The sequence below is a fragment of the Astatotilapia calliptera genome, chromosome 23 (assembly GCF_964374335.1).
Source record: "Astatotilapia calliptera chromosome 23, fAstCal68.1, whole genome shotgun sequence".
Classification (NCBI taxonomy): Eukaryota; Metazoa; Chordata; class Actinopteri; order Cichliformes; family Cichlidae; genus Astatotilapia; species Astatotilapia calliptera.
In genome coordinates, this window is record NC_137443.1 from 49418521 (window position 1) to 49439311 (window position 20791).

Consider the following 20791-nt stretch of genomic DNA (forward strand, 5'->3'; position numbering starts at 1 on the left):
GCAAAGAGATGCAGAAATGGGGGCAAATTGGAAGACTCCAATTATAAGTTTTAACAATTTATTATTAAAACTGTAGAATTTTAAATAGTTTTACATGGTGCCATGGACATCCTCTCTCTAGCTCAGAGACAAAATGCTTTTTATTATGTGTGATAAACATGAACATGTCTGGTCGAAACAGTTTAGGGTGGCCTTGGGTCTGATGTCGGCTCACGTTTCTTCTTCTGCAAATTTCTGGACATCTCCTTATTTGGAGACACCACTTTACCCATTACCATGGCAACCACCTCCAGTCAGACCTGCAGAAACAGAGCTTCTCCAACCACAGAAATGTATGACCACGTTCATCCTCTGGCACCTTCAGCAGTGAGACAGAGCATGACGTCTCTGTGGACCCCCGAGAGCCAGGCGGGTTCCACAAAACATATGCTGATGCTCAGGGGCAAGCGTTACCTGCTGTTATACCTTGGAAACCATGGAAATGTGGAACCAAGGAGTTTAGGGAGGAGCACAGGAGGAACACGGAGGGGCACAGACGCGTCGACAAAGGTCATGGGATTAACTGAATTTAACGGATTAACTGAGTTTGGATTAACTGAAGGGTTTTCAGGGAGTTTTTAGGACTCTTACAGTAGTCCAGCCTAGATGTAGTTAGCTGCATGAACTAAGTTTTCAGTGTCACTCTGAGACAGGATATTTCTAATTTTAGAGATATTGTGCAAGAAAGCAGTCTTACATTGTTTAATATGTCCATTGAAGTCTGCGTCCCATCACAGAGTCTGCAGGTGGAGGCTTTTAGTCCAGAGGTCCAAAAATACAGACGCACACCCTTATAGTCCAATTCACACAACAAATACAGACATATGCCCATCCACGTCGATCCAAGCTCCGCTATGCAGGGAACGGTGGCCCCAAGGGCCGGCTCCAACCCCAGGACACAGACAGTCCGGCTCCCGAACCACCAGCTCCACTCCCCTCATCCTGGGCAGGCCACAGGATACAAGGCTGTAAGAAGACCCACCCACCGTTCCCTCCCACTCGTCCGTTTGAGAATGATATGTGTTAGTTTATGTGAGTTAATGTGCAGTAAATTTTTGTTCAAGTCAAACGTTTACAGAATTGGCTGCTACAGTCGAAATTATAAGCCTTGGCATGGCATATTTAAACTTTTGTGTTTAAGAGTCAAACCTGATAGCATGGTTTGTCTCTGTTCTTGGTAAGTGTAACAACACACACTAAAATTAGCTTCTCTAATGTTTCCAATACAGACGCTCATTGAAATAGTCTGATGGAAATATAAAGGCGCCCCCCTCCCCCCACATCCACACACAGATTGTAATACCAGATCACCAGGGATGGGCTGAATAACCAAGATGTGCAGGACTCTGAGCAGAGCATAATATATTACAGGCCGTCCAGAAATGGTTGAGAAGTGGCCCTGGAGATCTACGTGGACCCTCTCTGTCTCTTAAAGATTTCTCCTCATGTTTCCCTCCAGAAGAAACTGATATAATCATACAGCAATCAGTTCTGCTCGTCCCCATGGAGCCCTTTCCCTTAAATAGCATGTAATATCTGTAAAGTTACTGGTCACAAAGCTACACCTGCTTCCTGACAAACAGTTGTCATATTAGACAAAAAGTGGAGGTTAAATGAGCTCATTTTGAATTAGGGCTTCTGTTTCAGCTCATGGTTTAGTATATTTTGCCTAAATGTGAATGACCTCAAACAGTCTGTGGACACTGCTGCATTTCTGTAGTCACCAACAGGTGATTCTGTATGTGACTCTATAGGATGCTATTCCTTCTCACCCTGGACACAGTCTGTTTGACCTGCTCCCCTCAGGCAGGAGGCTCCGGTCCATTCGCACCAGAACCTCTCGCCATAAGAACAGTTTCTTCCCCTCTGCTGTTGGACACATGAACAATAAACGTACGACTGTTCCCACCACTAACACATGACCCTACGCTGTGTTCACTGCATCATTCCATGTTTGGCACTGATCACCACCTGCACTCATGTATATATCATGTATGTATGTATATATATATATATATATATATATATATATATATATATATATATATATATATATATATCTACTTAGCACTTTTAATTCTTATTTTTATTTTCATGTCTATTTAAGCGTAATTTATGACAGTATGTTTGCACTGAAGCACCGCAGCAATTTCCTAATGTTGTAAACCTGCTCAACATTTGGCAATAAAACCCTTTCTGATTCTGACATATTAGAAACGCCTCTGAAACAGCATCAAAAGCGACAAATCTTTAACAATAATTAAGCAGATATATGTCATCATGGCTGGCAAATACACTTCATACAAAAACTTAAGGTGGGTTTTGTTTCTGTCAGCCTGGAGATGTTTATCTGTGAATACCTGATGAATGAAAACAATATTATGTGCTGTCATGCCATGGGATGCTAGTAGTAAGTGAGGACTTCAATAAAGATTTCCACTGGTTAACATGTATATATTTGGATGAATTCAACAACCACTCTTTGCCCTGATTCCTTCCCTGTTGTCATTAAAATCTATTAAGGGCCTACTGAAGCATACTGAGGTTTAGCTATGTTTGTGGGAACAACTACCAAATAATGCTCTGTTTGAGATCAGGCGTGTTAGCAATATTTTTGTCATGTCAACACACATGTAACTGCATGTGTGTTGAGTTTCCTGTTTTACTTTGAAGGTCTGTCTTATGTCAGTGTATTCTGTTTTGCATGTAATCAGTGTCAGCCGTGTCTCCCAGCTCTTTCCTCTTGTTCCTGTTCACCTCTTGCATTTAGTCTGTCTTCCCCTACTTGTTCTTGTATCGTCCCTCATTATAGACTGTGTTCTGTCCATCAGCGTTCCTGCATAGTTTATATTATGTTCATTTTAGTTATTTTGGTTTCCAGCAACAAAGCTGTTTGAGTGCACTTTTCGCCTCCTGAAGTCTGCACCCTTTGGTCCACCATTCCTGCCTCCTGCTCACAGTACATGACAATTCTTGTCAGTTACTGAAGACAAAACTCAAAGCACAGAGCAGGAACTGAATGTAGCTACAATAAAGCAAGTCAGTGGAAGGAAATACAGCATTTGGTGATGACTCTGGCTTTAGACTTGAAATGATCATTGACCTCAAATGAGTTTCATCCAAGTATTAAAAACACTCCTTATTTAAAATTATGTTAGTTTGTCCAGTTTCTTTTGAGTCCCCCAAAATTGGGAGATATGTATATTTAGACAAATCAATAAATATGCAGAAAAAAAATGATAAAAATAGCCTAAAAATGTAACTGAGAAATCAGCTAAAAAAAAAGACAAATGATTTTTCAACCAATATGGCCAAGAGATCCTGCAACCCTTCGCTGCTTGTCCAGATAACAGTTACAGGGAGCCTGCAATGCACAAAGAGGCATCTAATGTATGTCTGCAGAGTCCAGAAGCCTGATGAAAAAATCCTAGAACAACAATGGCCAGTAAATTCTGGGGGAGTTATGTTTTTATTTAATTTAAGAGCTGGTGAACTCTACCAAATAAAACCTGGGTACATTTTTGGACTGTGTTAGAATTAATTTTTTTATCTTTAATACATGTGTACCTCACATTTATATTTTATCCAATTATACACTTACATTTTATCTAATCCCACATTTACGTCTTATCTTTTATTGCACAAATAGGTATTGTAGAATACGGTGTTGAGAATGCCACATCTATACCACACAGTCCAATGGTGAAAACTACCACATTCGTGCTTGGAGTAGACTGGTACACTGATACCACTACAGGGAAACATGTCTATAAATCATGGTGTTAGGGGGAGCCCCCCCCATCTCTTTCTACAGGGCTGAGATGCAAGCGATGGTTGCCCTAGTGAACTGGAGGTCTTATTAAAGGGAGATGTCCAGAAGGCGTGAGATGACCCGAGGGATGGACCCACTCCACAATCATGGGGACCAAGTTTAAACAACAGCCTTCCCCCAATTTTTAACCAGTCATATTAACATTCTGTTTCTGTGTCTCGTAATAAAAGTGTTTACAGCTTGTGTGCAGCACCCTATTGTCCGTCTAATCGCTGAACACATGGAGGTCCACGGAGCTATGTAAAACTTACTTGAAATTCAGACTGCTGAATAATCTGCTCTTATGGAAAAACACTCACAGCCAGACTCACTTTGATGGTTTCTGATTAGGACATACTGACTCTGATTGTCACCCCCAAGAAAAACGCCAGCCGTGAGAGACGCATCAACAAGTACAGAGCAGAGAGCAGCCGACACTGACTTATCATGTAGATGTAATAGAAGAACAACTGCCTGTAACCCCTGTTTAAAAAGTTATTACCTGTAACCTGTGGGACGCACCAAGTGCTGCTCTAGAGTAGTGCCTGTTGCCAGACACCAAGGGCAGTGTAGGTGTGGATGAGGATTTCTGCAGCTCAGAAGGTCGTGTGTTTTACGCAGCACTCGGTATTCCTGCACAGGAGTGGTTAAAAATTTAGATAACAGTTTAGATATAATCAGAATTTAATGGTTAAAAAAGCTCAGTGGTTAACCAGAGGAGTGCCCCTTATCACCCCTAACCCCCCCCCCGCCCCGCCCCCCCTTTACACATCCTCAGATTATCAAGCGAGCATGGCAGCCCCTGTTGAAGAGACCTCCGATTGCTGTGACAGTCTGGCAACCCCATCTTCACAGAGCTAGACCCCTGCAAGTCCAGCTACCACTTACGGAGGCGGTGCATCCAGCTGACATGCCACCCTCCCTGTGAGGTGGAAAATCTACTTAGGCTACGTCCACACTAATGCGTTTTCGTTTGAAAACGCATCGTTTTCTCTCCGTTTTGGCCTCCCGTCCACACTGAGATGGCGCTTTCCCCAAAGAAAAACGCAGCGTTTTGAAAACGCTCTCGTAAAAGCATACATTTCAAAACGCAGCTGTCACAGTGCGGACACACAAAAACGCAGACTTTCTAAAACGATGACGTATTGTAGTCATGTGATGCAGTCATGTGACCAATTAAACAAAGATAGCGAGTGCATTATACAGCAGTTGTTTTGATTGCTCTCAATTTTGACAGCCCTAAAAAAGATTAATATCAGTTTGTACATGCTCCAGATAGATTTTCTTCAAATTCTTTAATTCTCACTCGCTTTTGCGCAGGACTGGAACGTAAGCGTTTTGGGCTGTTTCAATGTGGACGCACAACTCTGTGAAAACGACTGAAAACGCTAGTGTGGACATAGAGGGACCGTGGGAGGTGGCTTTGACAGAGATCTCGTATCCTTGTACCTGGTTCATCGTGCCAAACGATGAAGCATCTTTGAGTGGAGAAAAAAAACCTGCACCTGATGAAATGCCCACAGAAGGAGTTGAATCCACTGCAAAACTTTTGCAGTGGATTCTTCATGGATCTGAATCACCTGGGAGTGGAAGTTGATTTTTTTTCTCTGCAGAATAGATTTTTAAAAAAAGGCAGGTGGTTTTATCACCTTAAAGTATTTCCAGCTTGATTGCAATTGTTTCTCCTAAGTGTGGCCCAACCAGATTTAGAGGACAGTCCGTGTAAAGAAGTGACATAGGCCTACTACATGAATGAAAGAAAGCTGGTGTGACAAAGAAATGTCAGCACGACTCTTTGGATGAAATTGTAAGAATTAAAAGCAAGGAAAACCTTCTGGTAGCTCATTGCCCAAAACTGTAGTTGTAAAAATAAAGAAACATTTATAGTAAAAAGTGAAAAACTGTCACAGAGGTACAGGTTTTGTTAGAGACATAGCTAAGCATTTTGGAATTTGGGAAAGTTTGAATTTCTTCAGTATTGAGTAACAGAAACTGGGTTTTCTTGTCACTGTTCATTTTGATGGGGAAAAAAAAACAACCCAGCAGCGGACAACGCTGTACAGTAGACTGGTAAAACTGGGATTTTTGTTGGGTTTCAAAGCACACTGAGAGCTGTGGTGGAAGTAAGACGAAATTCACGACAATGTTGTTAGGTGAGGGCTGTGTGCGGACAGGGATAGGACCCAAGGTGCAGACTCCAGAGACAAACGTAAATTGAAATAGCTTTAATGCTGAACTCAAACATAACATAACTGGAAAAAATCTAAATAAACTTAAACCGGCGGATTGACAAAACACACAGCAAAATAAACAGTAGATCGCGACACGGACACAGAGAAACACAGGGCTTAAATACACAGAAGGAGCAATCAGGGAATGGGTAACAGGAGGGAAACACAGCTGGGGCAAATCAGGCCTAACGAGACAAGGGGAAGCAAAACCAGACACATTAACATCAGACATGGACTTTCAAAGTAAAACAGGAAACATAACACAGACTCACAGGCAGGCACCACAGAGGGAACAGAGACGTGGGACCAGGGCAGACACAAACACTGACTGAACACGGGGATATAGGAACTAAGGATACACAGAGACGTGAACTAGACAAGGGGATACAGGTGATAGGGGAGACAGAGCAACTAAAGAAGACAGAGACATAAACCATAAGACAGAACTCAAAGAAACCAAAGACTAGAAAGTATAAATAATATAATAAACTCAAAAACCCTGGGTCAACGACCCAGGCATCCTAACAAATGTTTTCCAAACATCTTCTTTTGCTGCTGGTTCAGTGTTTTGGCTGGAGTGACTCAGAACCTGTGAGACGGCGGCTTTCAGCACCCAACAGCCGTATCCGTGTACACGCCGTCTGACGAGCAAGCCGTGCTTTGTTGTGGTTACATCTTTTTGCCTGCTCTGTTTACCTGCTCTTTAATTGTTTGGTGTTGAAACGCTGACGTGAACCTTTAGCTGAGACATTTCTGTGGATGCCCCATATGTCTGTATTAAAATAACATCTGTAAAACTAGATGTTCTCCCTCTCACCCCCCTACCACTGGGGGCACTGGGGTTACTTTGTGTTGTATGAATAACTATAAGGGAGGATTTTATCAAATACAGTTAAAGTCGAAAACTTCTATCTGTTGGCATTTTTTGGCCTTCAGACAACAACTTTATTGCTGCACTGCTGGACAGGACAAAGTCATAATGACTTACAAGAACTATTCTGATTTTTGGTAGCTTCTTATGGAGGCTCCCGTACTCACAAGGGCGGGTGACTCTGCATGTTTGATTTGGCAGATGTTTCCACCAGAAGCTTTTCCTGATGGCCCTCTTTGTGTCTCCTCCCAGTCTGTAATCTATTACACTATGAACCCAGTACTTGCTTTGTACTGAGTAACTTAATTGGTTTGCAAATCAAGCAATGTTTTGCTAATGTCCTACATTTTCATTACTCTTTAACTTTTTAACTCATTCCCACAAACTAAAATTATATCAATAAGAGATACATGTACTGTTGCTTACTACAACTAGTTCACAGATAGCTGCCTACTATTAAAGGAATCCAGTCCTATAAAAAAAGTCCAAAATTTCAGCTTGTGCTTGTTTGGGGTGAGCAGCAGATCAATCAGGTAAAGAATTATAAATGGCTTCAAGCCTCTGAGACGCACTTAGACACTGAGCCGTGTCAAAGTTGTGTAGTTTATAAAGCCTTATTTTATGCATTTACTACTAGTAGGGAGAACAAACATGAGATTTAAGACCTGGACACGTTTGAAACTCTTTGTCCTCCACAATGGAAGATTGCTGAAAATAAAAACAGATAACACTTCATCCGGCTCCTAATTTTATACAATCTGCACTCAGCTGTGTCTCCAATATCATTGGAAAAAGCTTTTTCACTTTTCCCGACATGCTTGGATCCAATTTCCCGTCTCTCTGTGTACCTGACCTGTACCTGCTACACTTGCTGTCTTGGAACGTCTGCCCCTCTTTCTTCTTTCACATAAATTTGCATGTGATTTGCCACATGGCCATAAAAAAATAAAGACCCACCCATACCTGCATGGATGCTCAGCAGGGCTGAAGCTTCGACTCCCACATACCGACAAGTCATTAATAATTCACATAAGATTATCTTGCGGGCTGGATGTGGCACGCAGGCCATATGTTTGACACCCCTGGGTAAAACTGTAGTGAGGAGAGGCAGAGGTTCCTCCGTCCATCCTGCCTATTAGCAATCAGTCTGATGCTTTGCTTGTATCGTCTCAGTTTTCTTTACTGACATCCTGTAATCAGAATAAGTCGACTCTCTCACAGACAACGTGTTTGTGTGATGCTTTTGGCTTTTTCCAGTCCTTAGTCATACAGCCATAGCTTTTAGGCCCACTGCTATGATGTTGTTATGAAATCATCAACATCCTGCTTGCCTGTCAATGCCCCATAAATACCTCTGTAATTCTAGTTCAGTGATGAAACGTTGCTCCCACTGAAAACGCTACAGATGAACAGAATCAACCGTTTGGGAATTCTTCTTTTGTGCTGAGATGCAACACACTCTGTGTCAAAATATAATATAATTTCCTGTTTGCTTTGTTTACGATTGTTTTGCTTTCTAAATTTGCTCCAAATTAAAATTTAAACAAAGTTTGTCCATCTGTCTTTTAGCAGGCTTAACTTTTATGTTGTGAGGGTCGAATCTGAGTCCTTTTTAGCATGGTAGTCCCTGATATAAGCATGCTGCCTAAGCATTTTGTTTATTGTGAAGAAAAAACTGGACATATTGGTAAATACAGTATTACTCTGTCAAAGTGTCATACCTCTGTGATTCTAGCTACTTTGTAGCCCTTCTGTAAAGCTAAAGTAAGTTCAGGAGTGGTCCACAGTCCAGTCAGCTGTGGAAAATGATTTATTAATAATTATGTATACTTCATTGATCCTCGTGGGGAAATTACTCTCTCTGCATTTAACCCATTGACTCAGTGGGCAGCTGCAAATCTGGCGCCCAGGGAGCAGTGTGCAGGGATGGTACCTTGCTCAGAGGTACCTCAGGGTAGCTGTTCAGTGGATTCAAACCCCCGACTTTCCGATCATGGCGCAACCACGCTACCTACTGAGCTATCCCCGCCCCTTTCAACTGATTTTGGTTACTTGCTGGTCAAGGTATTGCTGTTACTGTTTTTAGACATTTTCGACTGAAAGGATCCTTCAGTGAATCCATTTCTAAAGACAGTGCATCTCTGAACAAGAGTTTCAACATCAATTTGACAAGAAAATACGGCCTCGCTGATAAAATCAAACGTTCTCTTGTTGTTACCGGCTCATACCGTTCAGAAAACTCATTCCTACCAGCTGTTTTCATTATTTGATATTATGCACACAGGGGGAATGTTAAGGTCCTACATAAGTCATATTGTAAGCAACCGTTGAGTTACCTTAGAACTGCGAAGAGACTCAATGTAAGGGCCATTTTATTAAAACTCAGGTTTGTCTTCATGTCAAGTGTGCCAGGTGCAGTATTACTCCAGCAATGTGCAATGTGATTTACTGCAAACCATTTTTACTAATGAAATTGTATAAAGGTTTGCTGATGCTGACCGTTGATTCTGGACTCATCCCTGCGTGATCGTTTAACTCAATGTTTGAGAATGAGTAGGTCCAAGGCCTCAGTGCTCACCCTGTGTGTTTTTGGGCCCTGCAATGGTTCTTTCAAATAGAAATAAAGAGGACTTTTGCACTATGATGTGGAGTGTTCTGAAACTTACAAAGAGTCTAAAACTTTCAAACAAGCACACACAGTTTTATTATAACTTTAACAACTCCAACAAAGTAACAACTCATACTGCCATCTGGTCTTTCTCCTGCTTTCTTCTTGTTGTTCTTGGTCTGCTGATTGAGGAGGGGCTTGGACCAGGGCTTGGTTATCGTCTGATGAGAGCGGTGAAAGCAGCAGACTGCTGAAGAGAAATTTCTCCAGCACATGTCCTGGTTAGTGTAAAAAAAGTCAAACATCAAAACATCTTGCTTAAAATTGTCCAAAAACTATTCAGTGAGTATTTACAAACTCAGCAGTTTCTTGGTTAGGGGGCTGACATGAGACGACCTCTTTTAAATCAGAATCTGAAGGGGAAACAAGTCTACACCATACCAGAGGATTATCCTTTGGTGTTGCACTCTTAACCTTTGGCTTGCTGCAGTTACTGCAGTCAGTCACTGGATGCAAAAAAAGAGGAAGAAAAAAAGTCAATGTAATTCCTGGGAAACCACAGACACCAGTTTCTTGTAGCCACACATAGGTTGGTGTCTTATTTTTACTCTAATTTGACTGAGCCATTAGCAAATGACTGCTCTAGTTTGGGGTATCTTAGGCTAGCTAGATCCGTGATTGGACGAAAACAGAATTGGAAGAAAGGTGGAAATAAGCAAAACAAGCTCTGTTAGATAGAATTTTTCTGTGACAGAGAGGAGGGGGGGGGGGGGATTTTTCTGGAAAGCAGTAATTGAAAAATGAAATGTAAAGAAATGAGATTTCCAGTATGTTTCTTTGATGAAGGCTTACTGTAAGTTCTAATTGTATAAAAACTGTTCGCAGACTGTAGGACTCTTTCTCTCTGTCACTTTCACCTCCTCTGTCCTTCACTTTCTTTCCATCATTCTTCTGCATCCCACCCCCTCTCCAGCCCATCCACACACCCACTCTCCTAGTGTAAGTATTGTGTGTGTGTTGTTTCTCCCTTTACAGTGAGAGGAGAGCAGCATCTTCTCTCTCTCCTCAGACAAACTGTGACTTTAAGTGTATTATTATCTAACAGACAGAGTGGGGCGGGGGAGTTGTTTTCTGGAAATGGACTCGCACACAGTCCATCACTGATAACACTCTGAAGACACTTTGGTAATGCACAGATGCAGATTAATAAACTACAATTTGAATAATGTTGTGGACATTATTAGCACAGCACTGAATGTGATGAAATTACACAAATTTGTTCAGTCTCCCCTCACACGTGAAACCAGGCCTTTTGATCAGTGAGTGTGACAGAATACTTCCTGGCTATCGTGTGACTGTGATGACCCTCTATTATTAGACCTATCGGTCTAATAGAGGAAGCCTGTGGAGGACCAGATCTATAATCTCAACTCTAGAGATTAGTCATTTTAATGGGAGAGTCAGCAGCAGGGCACAGCTAGTGGAAACAGTTGAAACTAAGAAGAACCTCAACTCAAAGCATTTTTTAAAGAATACTATGTGCAAGTTTTCCTTCGCGTTTTTAGAAATCTTGTCACTGTAAAAATGTCATAGCATCTTGATTTCCTTCCACAGGCAAGACCTTCTACCAAACCGGGCCTTCAGAGCAGCCACCTTCAGTTGCTGCTTGTTTGTCAGCCACATGAAATTGAAGTTGAAGTGACTCATTTGACTCATTTGGAGATACCATACCATGTCGTTGCCACGAGAAACTCATGGTTTGCTTTTGCAGTATGCTTTGGGTCATTATTGATTTGGACTGTTAGGTGGTCTGACCATTTTTGCAGCATTTGGCTGAATCTGAGCAAATACTATATCTCTGTACACTTGTAATTCATCCTTCTATTCACTGGCACGTCTTCAATACACACTAAAGATCCAGGTCCAATAGCAGCACATACACACATCCTGTCTTCTGGTACAGATTAATCTTGGTTTGATGTGTACAAACATAGATGTGGGCAGGTGATCCGGCCTTTCTGTTCCTGGTTGAAACAAGTGCTTTGGACCAGGAGGAAGTTTAGACTCAAAAGCTTAGGGTGTCAGCTGATAATGAAGCATTGCAAGTTATACATTAATGAAACAAGAGTGGTTAATAAATTACTTTTAGTTTCAATAATCCAACCACTGCAGAATCATCAGAAAACGTGTGAAGATGGAGGTCTCTGTGCAGTGGCTGACGTCCGTGGTGTAGAGGATCAACAGGAAAGAGGATGATCCCTTGTGGTGCCCCTGTGTTGCCGATCACCTTGTCGAATACACAAAGTCGAAGACGCACATATAGTGGTCTTTCTGTCAGGTAAACAACAATCCAGGACACGAGAGAGGCATCCAGCTGCATCTGGGTCAGCTTATCGCCTAGGACAGGGTGTCAAACTTAAATGAGCTGTGGCCCTCCAATGAGATAACAGTGCCAAAGTTAATTTTTTGGAGTGTTCAAAAACGTCAGTCTGGTTAACATGAAACTTGTGATGTTCATCTTTTTTCCCTCCAGTTTAATGTATTTAGGACATAGCTGTCAGTCTATCCATCCATGTGGTGCATGTATGCTTTCTGCCTCTTATAACCCGGGGGATTTTCCTGTGGTTTGAAATCTTATGTGGTCTTGTGAGATCACGAGTCCAGGCAACTGACCACTCTTACTCGATTGTATCACATCATTTAACAAGAATACATTGAACTAGTTTTAAGTTGTTGAATTTCATGCAGATCTCACATTGTTTAATTACAAGCACCATGGAAACATAAAATAATTTCTTTCAAATTACATGTTATGTAAATGTAATTTTTTCTACTGAAGCTCAGCATCGATTGATGCCGACTTCATTTTACTTACAGTGCAGTTTCTGAGGACAAACTTGCTTTTGGTTTGCATATATGTTAAACAGCAAGTTGGAATCTAAAAATTCAAAATATCGTTTAGCTTTTTTTGAAAAACACTGTCTAGTGTGTAACGGCCTTTAGTCACAATCTTTTGGCTAAAATGCCATTTAATTTTAGCAATATAATCTTTATCTTATCTTATGTAATGTAATCTTTAATATAATCTTTTATTTTTATTTCTGTGTGGACTTTGCATGTTCTCTCAGTGTTTGCATGGGTTCTCTCCATTTACTCTAGCTTTCTCTCACAGTCCAAAAAAGGAAGAAGAATTAGAAAAATGCATTAGTGCTGATACAGATTCAGATACAGATATGTACTAATCCTGAGTCTGAGATACGGACTCAGGATTAGTACAGCCTTGGTGTTGTTGTCTGGCCGCAATTAAGTTGCCTGTTGAGTGCAGTTTTTCGTAAAGTAGGGTGAACACTATTTGGATCATGAACAGGATTTTGCGTAAGTCCGCATTGAGTGCAAGACGACCTGACCTGAAGGATATGGCAAAATCCTGGCCAGACCGAGTAGCTGGCGAAACTTGAAACATGGATCCTCTGTAGCCGGTTACCAAGACTACGTGAAGTACCCTCAGAAGCTCTACTAGATGACGTTAATGCAGCACTACGGAGGATATCTACAACCACCATTACCAAGACTAATCAGCTGAGCTACACTACAGCAGCAGTGATCAGTGCTGCAGAGATGCATGGCTACAAGTTGAACAGCCAAAGAGAGCAGTACCCTCCGTGGAGAAGGATACTAGAGGCTAAGATCAAGTGTAACCAGGTCATAAATTACATATTGTTATATTCAAATTCAAATTCAAATTTTATTTGTCACGTACACAGTCATACACAGTATGATATGTAGTGAAATGCTTGGACAACTGCTCGTGACCTAAAGAAAACAAAAAAGGAAAAGGCTATGAATAAGATAGGAAATAAATATGAAAAATTAAAAAGGGTAAATTTAACTAGGAAGGAATAGAATATAAATTAAGGTTAAAAATGAAATAACTGTACAACACAAATTAGAATGAAGGGTAAATTTAACTGGGAAGAATAAGATAAAGATAAATATATAAATTAAAGTTGAAAATAAAATAACTGTACAACAAAATACACAATACACAATATAGAACTATATAAGAATGTATGAAGAAATCTAAATATAAATATAAATAATTATTGTGTGTAATTATAATTACACAAAATGTGTTCTAGACCAAAACCGTTCCTGTTATACCTGACTGTTAGGACCTTCAAGCTTGTAGTTATGTTCATTATCAGCCCCTCCTCATTCTTCTTCTTCTTCTTTGGTGCAAGCCTATAACTACGGGGTACCCCTCTGGCCTCTCCCCTTTTCTATAATTCCGCTGTGGGGGAGGTTGGTGTCATTTCTTTTCCAACACTGTACAACACACATATAATGTATATTTAGCCTGATTGTGTTTTTAGTTCAATTATTGTCATCATTGTGCCTGTTTTTGCTAGATGCTGTAAATGTGTAGTACGTGTGTGCCACATATGTGTTATGAGCACTGTTAATGCTAGCATGAATAGATAATTCTTGCTAGCTTGGAAGTTGTGGTGGGTTGAAATAACTCTCTTCCCTACTGTTTGTATTTGGTTGTAGGAGCCTGAGGCCCACTCCAGCCTCTACAACCAAATACAAACAGTAGGGAAGAGAGTTAGCAACAACCACTGATCAACAACCACTGATCAATGGCCATGAGCAGTGTTGGGTAAGTTGCTTTAAATTAATAACTTAGTTACATTACTAGTTACTTCTATCAAAAGTAACTCAGTGACTTCAAGTTACTCGTTACATTCAAAGTAACTAGTTACTAGGGAAAGTAACTTTGGTTTTTCTCAGAATTCTCTTGTTAATGTGTTGCTTCCATAGCTGGATACCCAGCATTGCCAGTCTTCTAGCTTGCTTACTTGCCACATGTGCACTGTGCCACCTACCAATGGAAAGGAAAAGATAATGTGCATATTTCCACGAGAGAAATCCCACGCCTGGACCGTCGTTGACTGCCGCCATAATTCTAGCCTGCGTCACAGCGTCAGGTGCTCTTTTTACATCCAACACAAAAACTGCAGTCGTGGTGCTTTGATTGCACTCAGAACTCGGAAATTCTGCCTTCTGAATAGGAAGATGCAGGTAACACCAGTGTCATGGTCCCTGTGCCTCACCAGCTGATTCTGTATTAGGCAACATGTGCTCTCTCTCTCTCTCTCTCTCTCTCCCCCCTGCCGGGGCGATGCTCATTATGGGCTCCCGCCCCTGGCCCACGCACCTGCTGCCTATCGGGATGATCACAAGGCCGATTTAAGACAGCAGCACTGTGTCACTCGTCGCTGGATCGTTGAGTTATCAGCGTCAGTCGCTCAGTAGATTGTAAATAAGGATCTGTGAGTTCGTTCCGTCTGTTCGCCTCTAACTATAATCTCTGTGTACAGATCTATCCCGGACCTTTCCCTGCCTGCCTGTCATCCCGTGGACGAGTGAGTGGATGGTGTTTCCCCAGTGTGGGGAGTGAAGAGAGAGAGCCTTTGGAGGACGTCAGATTCCCGTCTTTTCCCTCACATACCCCGGAACCCTGGACCCCCCTCCCCTCCCTCCAGCACTTTGTAAATAGCATCACCTGGTGTCGTTGTGTAAATAAAATCTGTAAATCCTGTAAGGAGTCCCGGTCTGCGCCTGAGTCCGTTAACTGAAACCTGACAGAACAATCCAGCCATCATGGACTCAGCAGGTTGGGACCCAGCCGCTCAGGACCCTGTCGCTCAGGCACTCATCGCTCAGGGAGCTGCTCTGGCTCGACATGAGCAAATGCTCGAGCGGCTCCACCACGAAATGGCGGCGCTTACGCAGGCGGTCGCTCGCTTAACACCTCTGGAGAGTGATCCCCGGCCGGCGGCTCCCGCCCCCCAGGAGCCTCCGCCTGCCGCTGCGAGCGCACCTCCGGCACCTCTGCCACCCTCGGACAGACCCCTGCCCACGCTGGAACCTTTTACGGGTGAGTCGGACAAGTGTGCTGGTTTTCTGGCTCAATGTACTCTTGTGTTCCGTGAGCAGCGGCACTTCCATAATAACGACGGTGCCAAAATAACCTTTTTTGTTCAGTTGCTGCGGGACCGGGCTTTAAAGTGGGCTCAGGTCGTGCTTAGCTCGGATCCCGGGATTGCCTATGCTGATTTCCTGTCTAAATTCCAGACTGTGTTCAATAAAGGCTCAGGCGCTGAAGTCGCCGCGCTTCGTCTGCTGAACTACAAACAAGGGAAGCGGAGCATGTCTGACTATTCTATTGATTTTTGGATTTTGGCTGAAGAGACAGGCTGGGGCCCGGAGGCCTTACGGAGTGCACTGCTCAATAATGTTCGTGAAGAGGTGAAAGATGAACTCATTATGCGAGATCTCCCCCACTCTCTTACCGAGTTAATGGCTTTATGTATTAAGGTGGATGACCGGCTGCGAGCTCGTCGTCTGCCGCGGCACTACAATTCCCAGGAGGCCACGGGGCAGTGGAGGGCTGGCTCCACCTCGGAGCCCAGCTCTTCCCGGCAGGCAGAGAGTGCAGACGGAGGAGAGCAACCCATGCAGATTGGAGGCTCGCATCTCTCCGCCGCGGAACGCCAGCGCCGTATCTCTGCCGGTGAGTGCCTCTATTGCAGCCACAAGGGACATGTGGTCGCCTCTTGCCCATCTCAAGCAAAAGGTCGCGCCCACCAGTGACGGTAGGAGTGCTGGTGGGCGGTCTCAGCCAAGACAAATCTCCTCCACGGTTAATGCTGTCTGCCCAGCTCACGGTCAACACCAAAGGTCATGTTCTCTCCGTTTTGATAGATTCAGGGGCGGAACAGAATTTTATTGACTCTGAGTTAGCAGACCGCCTTCAGCTAGGGCAGGAACCTCTTCCCCACACTTTGCATGTTACTGCTTTGTCCGGCCAGCGCCTACCTGACATTACTCACGTCACTGAGCCCGTTATTCTTACTCTGTCTGGCAACCATACTGAGGAAATATGTTTTTTTGTGTTTAAGGCCACTCGGACGCCGCTCATTCTCGGGCACCCCTGGCTTCGTCAACACAACCCGTGCATTAATTGGCTTACGGGACGCATTACGGGGTGGGGAGAGGAATGCCATATGACCTGCCTTAAATCCGCCTCACCGCCTCACACACCAGCCTCCCTCGCCAAGTCGACCGCGCCCTCCGATTTGTCCGGAGTGCCCCCTGTTTATCATGATCTCGCCGAAGTGTTTCGCAAGGACCGGGCCCAGTCGTTGCCTCCTCACCGACCGTACGATTGCGCTATCGACTTACTCCCTGGCGCGCCATTGCCTACTAGCCGTCTCTACAGCATCTCTCTACCGGAGCGAGAGGCTATGGAGTCATACATCTCAGAGTCCCTCGCCGCCGGCTTGATCCGCGCATCCTCATCGCCCGTAGCAGCAGGGTTTTTCTTCGTCGAGAAAAAAGACAAGTCTCTCCGCCCGTGCATCGACTACCGTGGATTAAATAACATAACCATCAAAAACAAATATCCACTCCCACTTCTGACCTCTGCTTTTGAGCTGCTCCAGGGGGCGACAGTTTTCAGCAAATTGGACTTGAGGAGCGCATATCACTTAGTTCGGATCCGAGAGGGCGACGAGTGGAAGACCGCCTTCAATACTCACCTTGGACACTTTGAATACTTGGTTATGCCGTTCGGCCTCTCTAATGCTCCTGCAGTTTTTCAAGCACTCGTTAATGATGTTTTGAGGGATTTCATCAACAGGTTCGTCTTCGTCTACCTCGACGACATCCTGATCTTCTCCAAATCACTGTCAGAGCATGAGACCCACGTCAGACAGGTCCTGCAACGCCTGCTGGAAAATCGGTTGTTCGTAAAAGGTGAGAAATGTGTCTTCCACGTGTCCACAGTTGCCTTCTTAGGCTACGTCATCGAGCAGGGAGACCTACGTCCTGACCCAGCTAAGGTGAAAGCCGTGGTGGAGTGGCCTGAACCCCCCAACCGACGGCAGCTGCAGCGGTTCCTCGGCTTCGCTAACTTCTATAGGAGGTTCATCCGGGACTATAGCAAGGTAGCTCTGCCTTTAACACAATTGACCTCTCCCAAGGTTCCTTTTCAGTGGAACGATGCTGCCTAATCAGCCTTCCTGGAGCTGAAAGAGCGATTCGCCTCAGCACCCATTCTGGTCCAGCCCGACCTAACCCTGCAGTTTGTGGTGTAGGTGGACGCATCCGACACGGGAGTAGGAGCGGTCCTCTCGCAACAGAGGGATGGTAAGCTCCACCCGTGTGCCTTTTTCTCCCGTCGTCTCACCCCCGCAGAACGCAACTACGACATTGGCGATCGGGAACTTCTTGCCATCAAGCTCGCCTTGGAGGAGTGGAGGCACTGGCTGGAGGGCACTGCCCAACCGTTCATCGTTTGGACAGACCATAGGAATCTGGCATATCTGCAAACCGCAAAGAGGCTTAACGCCAGACAAGCAAGGTGGGCTCTGTTTTTTACGCGGTTCCACTTTTCAATCACTTACAGGCCAGGATCCCGCAACGTCAAGCCGGACGCCCTGTCTCGACAGTTCTCCACCTCCGAAGACCCGGCGGACCCTGCTCCCATCCTCCCGGCCACCTGTGTGGTGGGGGCTGTCTCCTGGGAAATCGAGTCGGCCATTCGCGAGGCTCAGAGAGCCGAACCGGATCCAGGAGGCGGCCCTGCGGGGCGCCTGTTCGTTCCCCAACCTGTCAGGTCTCAGGTATTACAGTGGGCACACACAGCCCGTTTCTCCTGTCACCCAGGAATACACCGCACAATTACTTTCCTGCAGCGCTACTTTTGGTGGCCCACCCTGAGCCGGGACGCCAAAGAATACGTCTCCGCGTGTACAACCTGCGCTCGAAACAAGACCCCAAACCAGCCACCCTCGGGTCCGCTTCATCCCTTACCCACGCCTACCAGACCATGGTCCCATGTTTCTCTGGATTTTGTGACCGGCCTCCCGCCATCTGCAGGTAATACGGTCATACTCACGATCATTGACCGCTTTTCTAAGGCGGCTCACTTTGTTGCTCTGCCCAAGCTGCCTACAGCATTGGAGACTGCTCGCCTGCTCACCACCCATGTCTTTCGCCTGCACGGCATTCCAGATGACATCGTGTCTGACCGGGGTCCTCAATTCACGTCCCGTGTGTGGAGGGAGTTCTGCACCTCATTGGGATCTAAGGTCAGTCTCTCCTCTGGTTATCATCCGCAGAGCAATGGCCAGTCCGAACGGGCGAACCAGGAGTTGGAGGCGGCCCTGCGCTGCGTCGTCTCTTCCAACCAGGCCGTCTGGAGCGAGGAACTGCCCTGGATCGAGTACGCCCACAACAGCATGACCTCCTCCGCCACGGGCCGGTCCCCTTTCGAAGCTTCTCTGGGGTTCCAGCCACCTCTTTTTCCCTCCATCGAAGGCGAACCCTCTGTGCCATCCGTCCGGGCGCATCTGCGTAGGTGTCGTCGGGTGTGGAAGGCCACCCGGGCTGCGTTGTTATGCACCAAGGACCGCAACAAACGCTTCGCTGACCGCCGCCGGTCCTCCGCTCCCGCCTATACTGTTGGGCAGAAGGTATGGCTTTCCACACGCTTCGTTCCCATCCGGGCGGAATCCAGGAAGCTCTCTCCTGCCTATATCGGCCCGTTCGAGATCTCGGCTTTGGTTAACCCTGTGTCTGTTAAGCTCAAGCTGCCTCGCAACATGAAGATACACGATGTTTTCCATGTGTCTCAGGTTAAACCTCTCCGGTCCAGTCCTCTGTGCCCGCCTTCCAGGCCCCCCCCGGCTCGTGGACGGTCTGCCGGCTTACTCGATCGCCCGTATCATGGATTCTCGGCGGCGGGGGCGTGGCTTCCAGTACCTGGTGGATTGGGAGGGCTATGGCTTGGAGGAACGGTCCTGGGTCCCTCGGGCGGCCATCCTGGACCGGCGCATGCTGCGGGCGTTCCATCGTCTGCATCCGGACAAGCCTGGTGGGTCGCCGGGGGGCTCCCGTTGAGGGGGGGGTACTGTCATGGTCCCTGTGCCTCACCAGCTGATTCTGTATTAGGCAACATGTGCTCTCTCTCTCTCTCTCTCTCTCTCCCCCCTGCCGGGGCGATGCTCATTATGGGCTCCCGCCCCTGGCCCACGCACCTGCTGCCTATCGGGATGATCACAAGGCCGATTTAAGACAGCAGCACTGTGTCACTCGTCGCTGGATCGTTGAGTTATCAGCGTCAGTCGCTCAGTAGATTGTAAATAAGGATCTGTGAGTTCGTTCCGTCTGTTCGCCTCTAACTATAATCTCTGTGTACAGATCTATCCCGGACCTTTCCCTGCCTGCCTGTCATCCCGTGGACGAGTGAGTGGATGGTGTTTCCCCAGTGTGGGGAGTGAAGAGAGAGAGCCTTTGGAGGACGTCAGATTCCCGTCTTTTCCCTCACATACCCCGGAACCCTGGACCCCCCTCCCCTCCCTCCAGCACTTTGTAAATAGCATCACCTGGTGTCGTTGTGTAAATAAAATCTGTAAATCCTGTAAGGAGTCCCGGTCTGCGCCTGAGTCCGTTAACTGAAACCTGACAACCAGACTGCAGATGAGCTGCATACAGGGCTGGACTGGGACAAAAAATCGGCCCGGGCATTTTGACTAGAGACCGGCCCACCATTATAGGAAAAATCATAAAGCCTTTGAATGAAAATAAACACTGTTGAGACAGTGATGTTCACTGTTCTGATGGTATATATGCATCAATCTATCAATCGTTTGTTGTAAGATTCAGATAATTATTTTTTAAAAGCTAGATATTTTAAATGATAGAAAGAAAAGTATTTCCTTGTGCCCCCCTGTCCCTGTTAATGCCCGACATGGCCCCCTGGCAAAACTTTGGGTAAACAAACAAGAGAGACGATCAGCTGATCATTGATCAGTTTCATGATTGAAGTAGAAACAGGAGAGGGAGGGTGAGAGGATGAGAGAAGAAGAGGCAGCTGTGCAGAATAAATCCAGCTTTGTGTCTTTTCCATTGTAGCTGAAGTCCGGGACAAACTGTTCCTTTTCACCTCAATACGAAACGCGTAATATTTTCTCTGAATACGAGACGATTCTGTTTTTTACGGGACGGTTGGCAACTCTACTAACTAACCTTATGAATAAAATGAAGTTCAACATCACTAACATCATAGCACCCACCCAGTTGTATAGAAACTCCATCATGCTAGCTAGCACGCAGTACGAGTTATTGTAACTGACTGTAAAAAGTCAGAACAACGAAAATAA

At 45.1% G+C, this 20791-nt stretch overlaps 3 long non-coding RNA genes across 3 annotated transcripts; all 3 read left to right on the top strand.

The window, feature by feature from the left end:
* The first annotated feature begins 12724 nt into the window (after positions 1 to 12724).
* Positions 12725 to 13566, top strand: LOC145424562 (uncharacterized). Its single transcript, XR_013905638.1, has 2 exons — positions 12725 to 12935; positions 13263 to 13566. It is a non-coding gene; the product is annotated as an uncharacterized LOC145424562 (long non-coding RNA).
* Positions 13567 to 14750: 1184 nt separating this feature from the next.
* On the top strand, positions 14751 to 15168 carry LOC145424524 (uncharacterized). The gene is made up of 2 exons (XR_013905610.1): positions 14751 to 14860; positions 14942 to 15168. It is a non-coding gene; the product is annotated as an uncharacterized LOC145424524 (long non-coding RNA).
* A 4470-nt stretch (positions 15169 to 19638) lies between these two features.
* Positions 19639 to 20056, top strand: LOC145424505 (uncharacterized). Its single transcript, XR_013905591.1, has 2 exons — positions 19639 to 19748; positions 19830 to 20056. It is a non-coding gene; the product is annotated as an uncharacterized LOC145424505 (long non-coding RNA).
* The last annotated feature ends 735 nt before the right edge of the window (positions 20057 to 20791 follow it).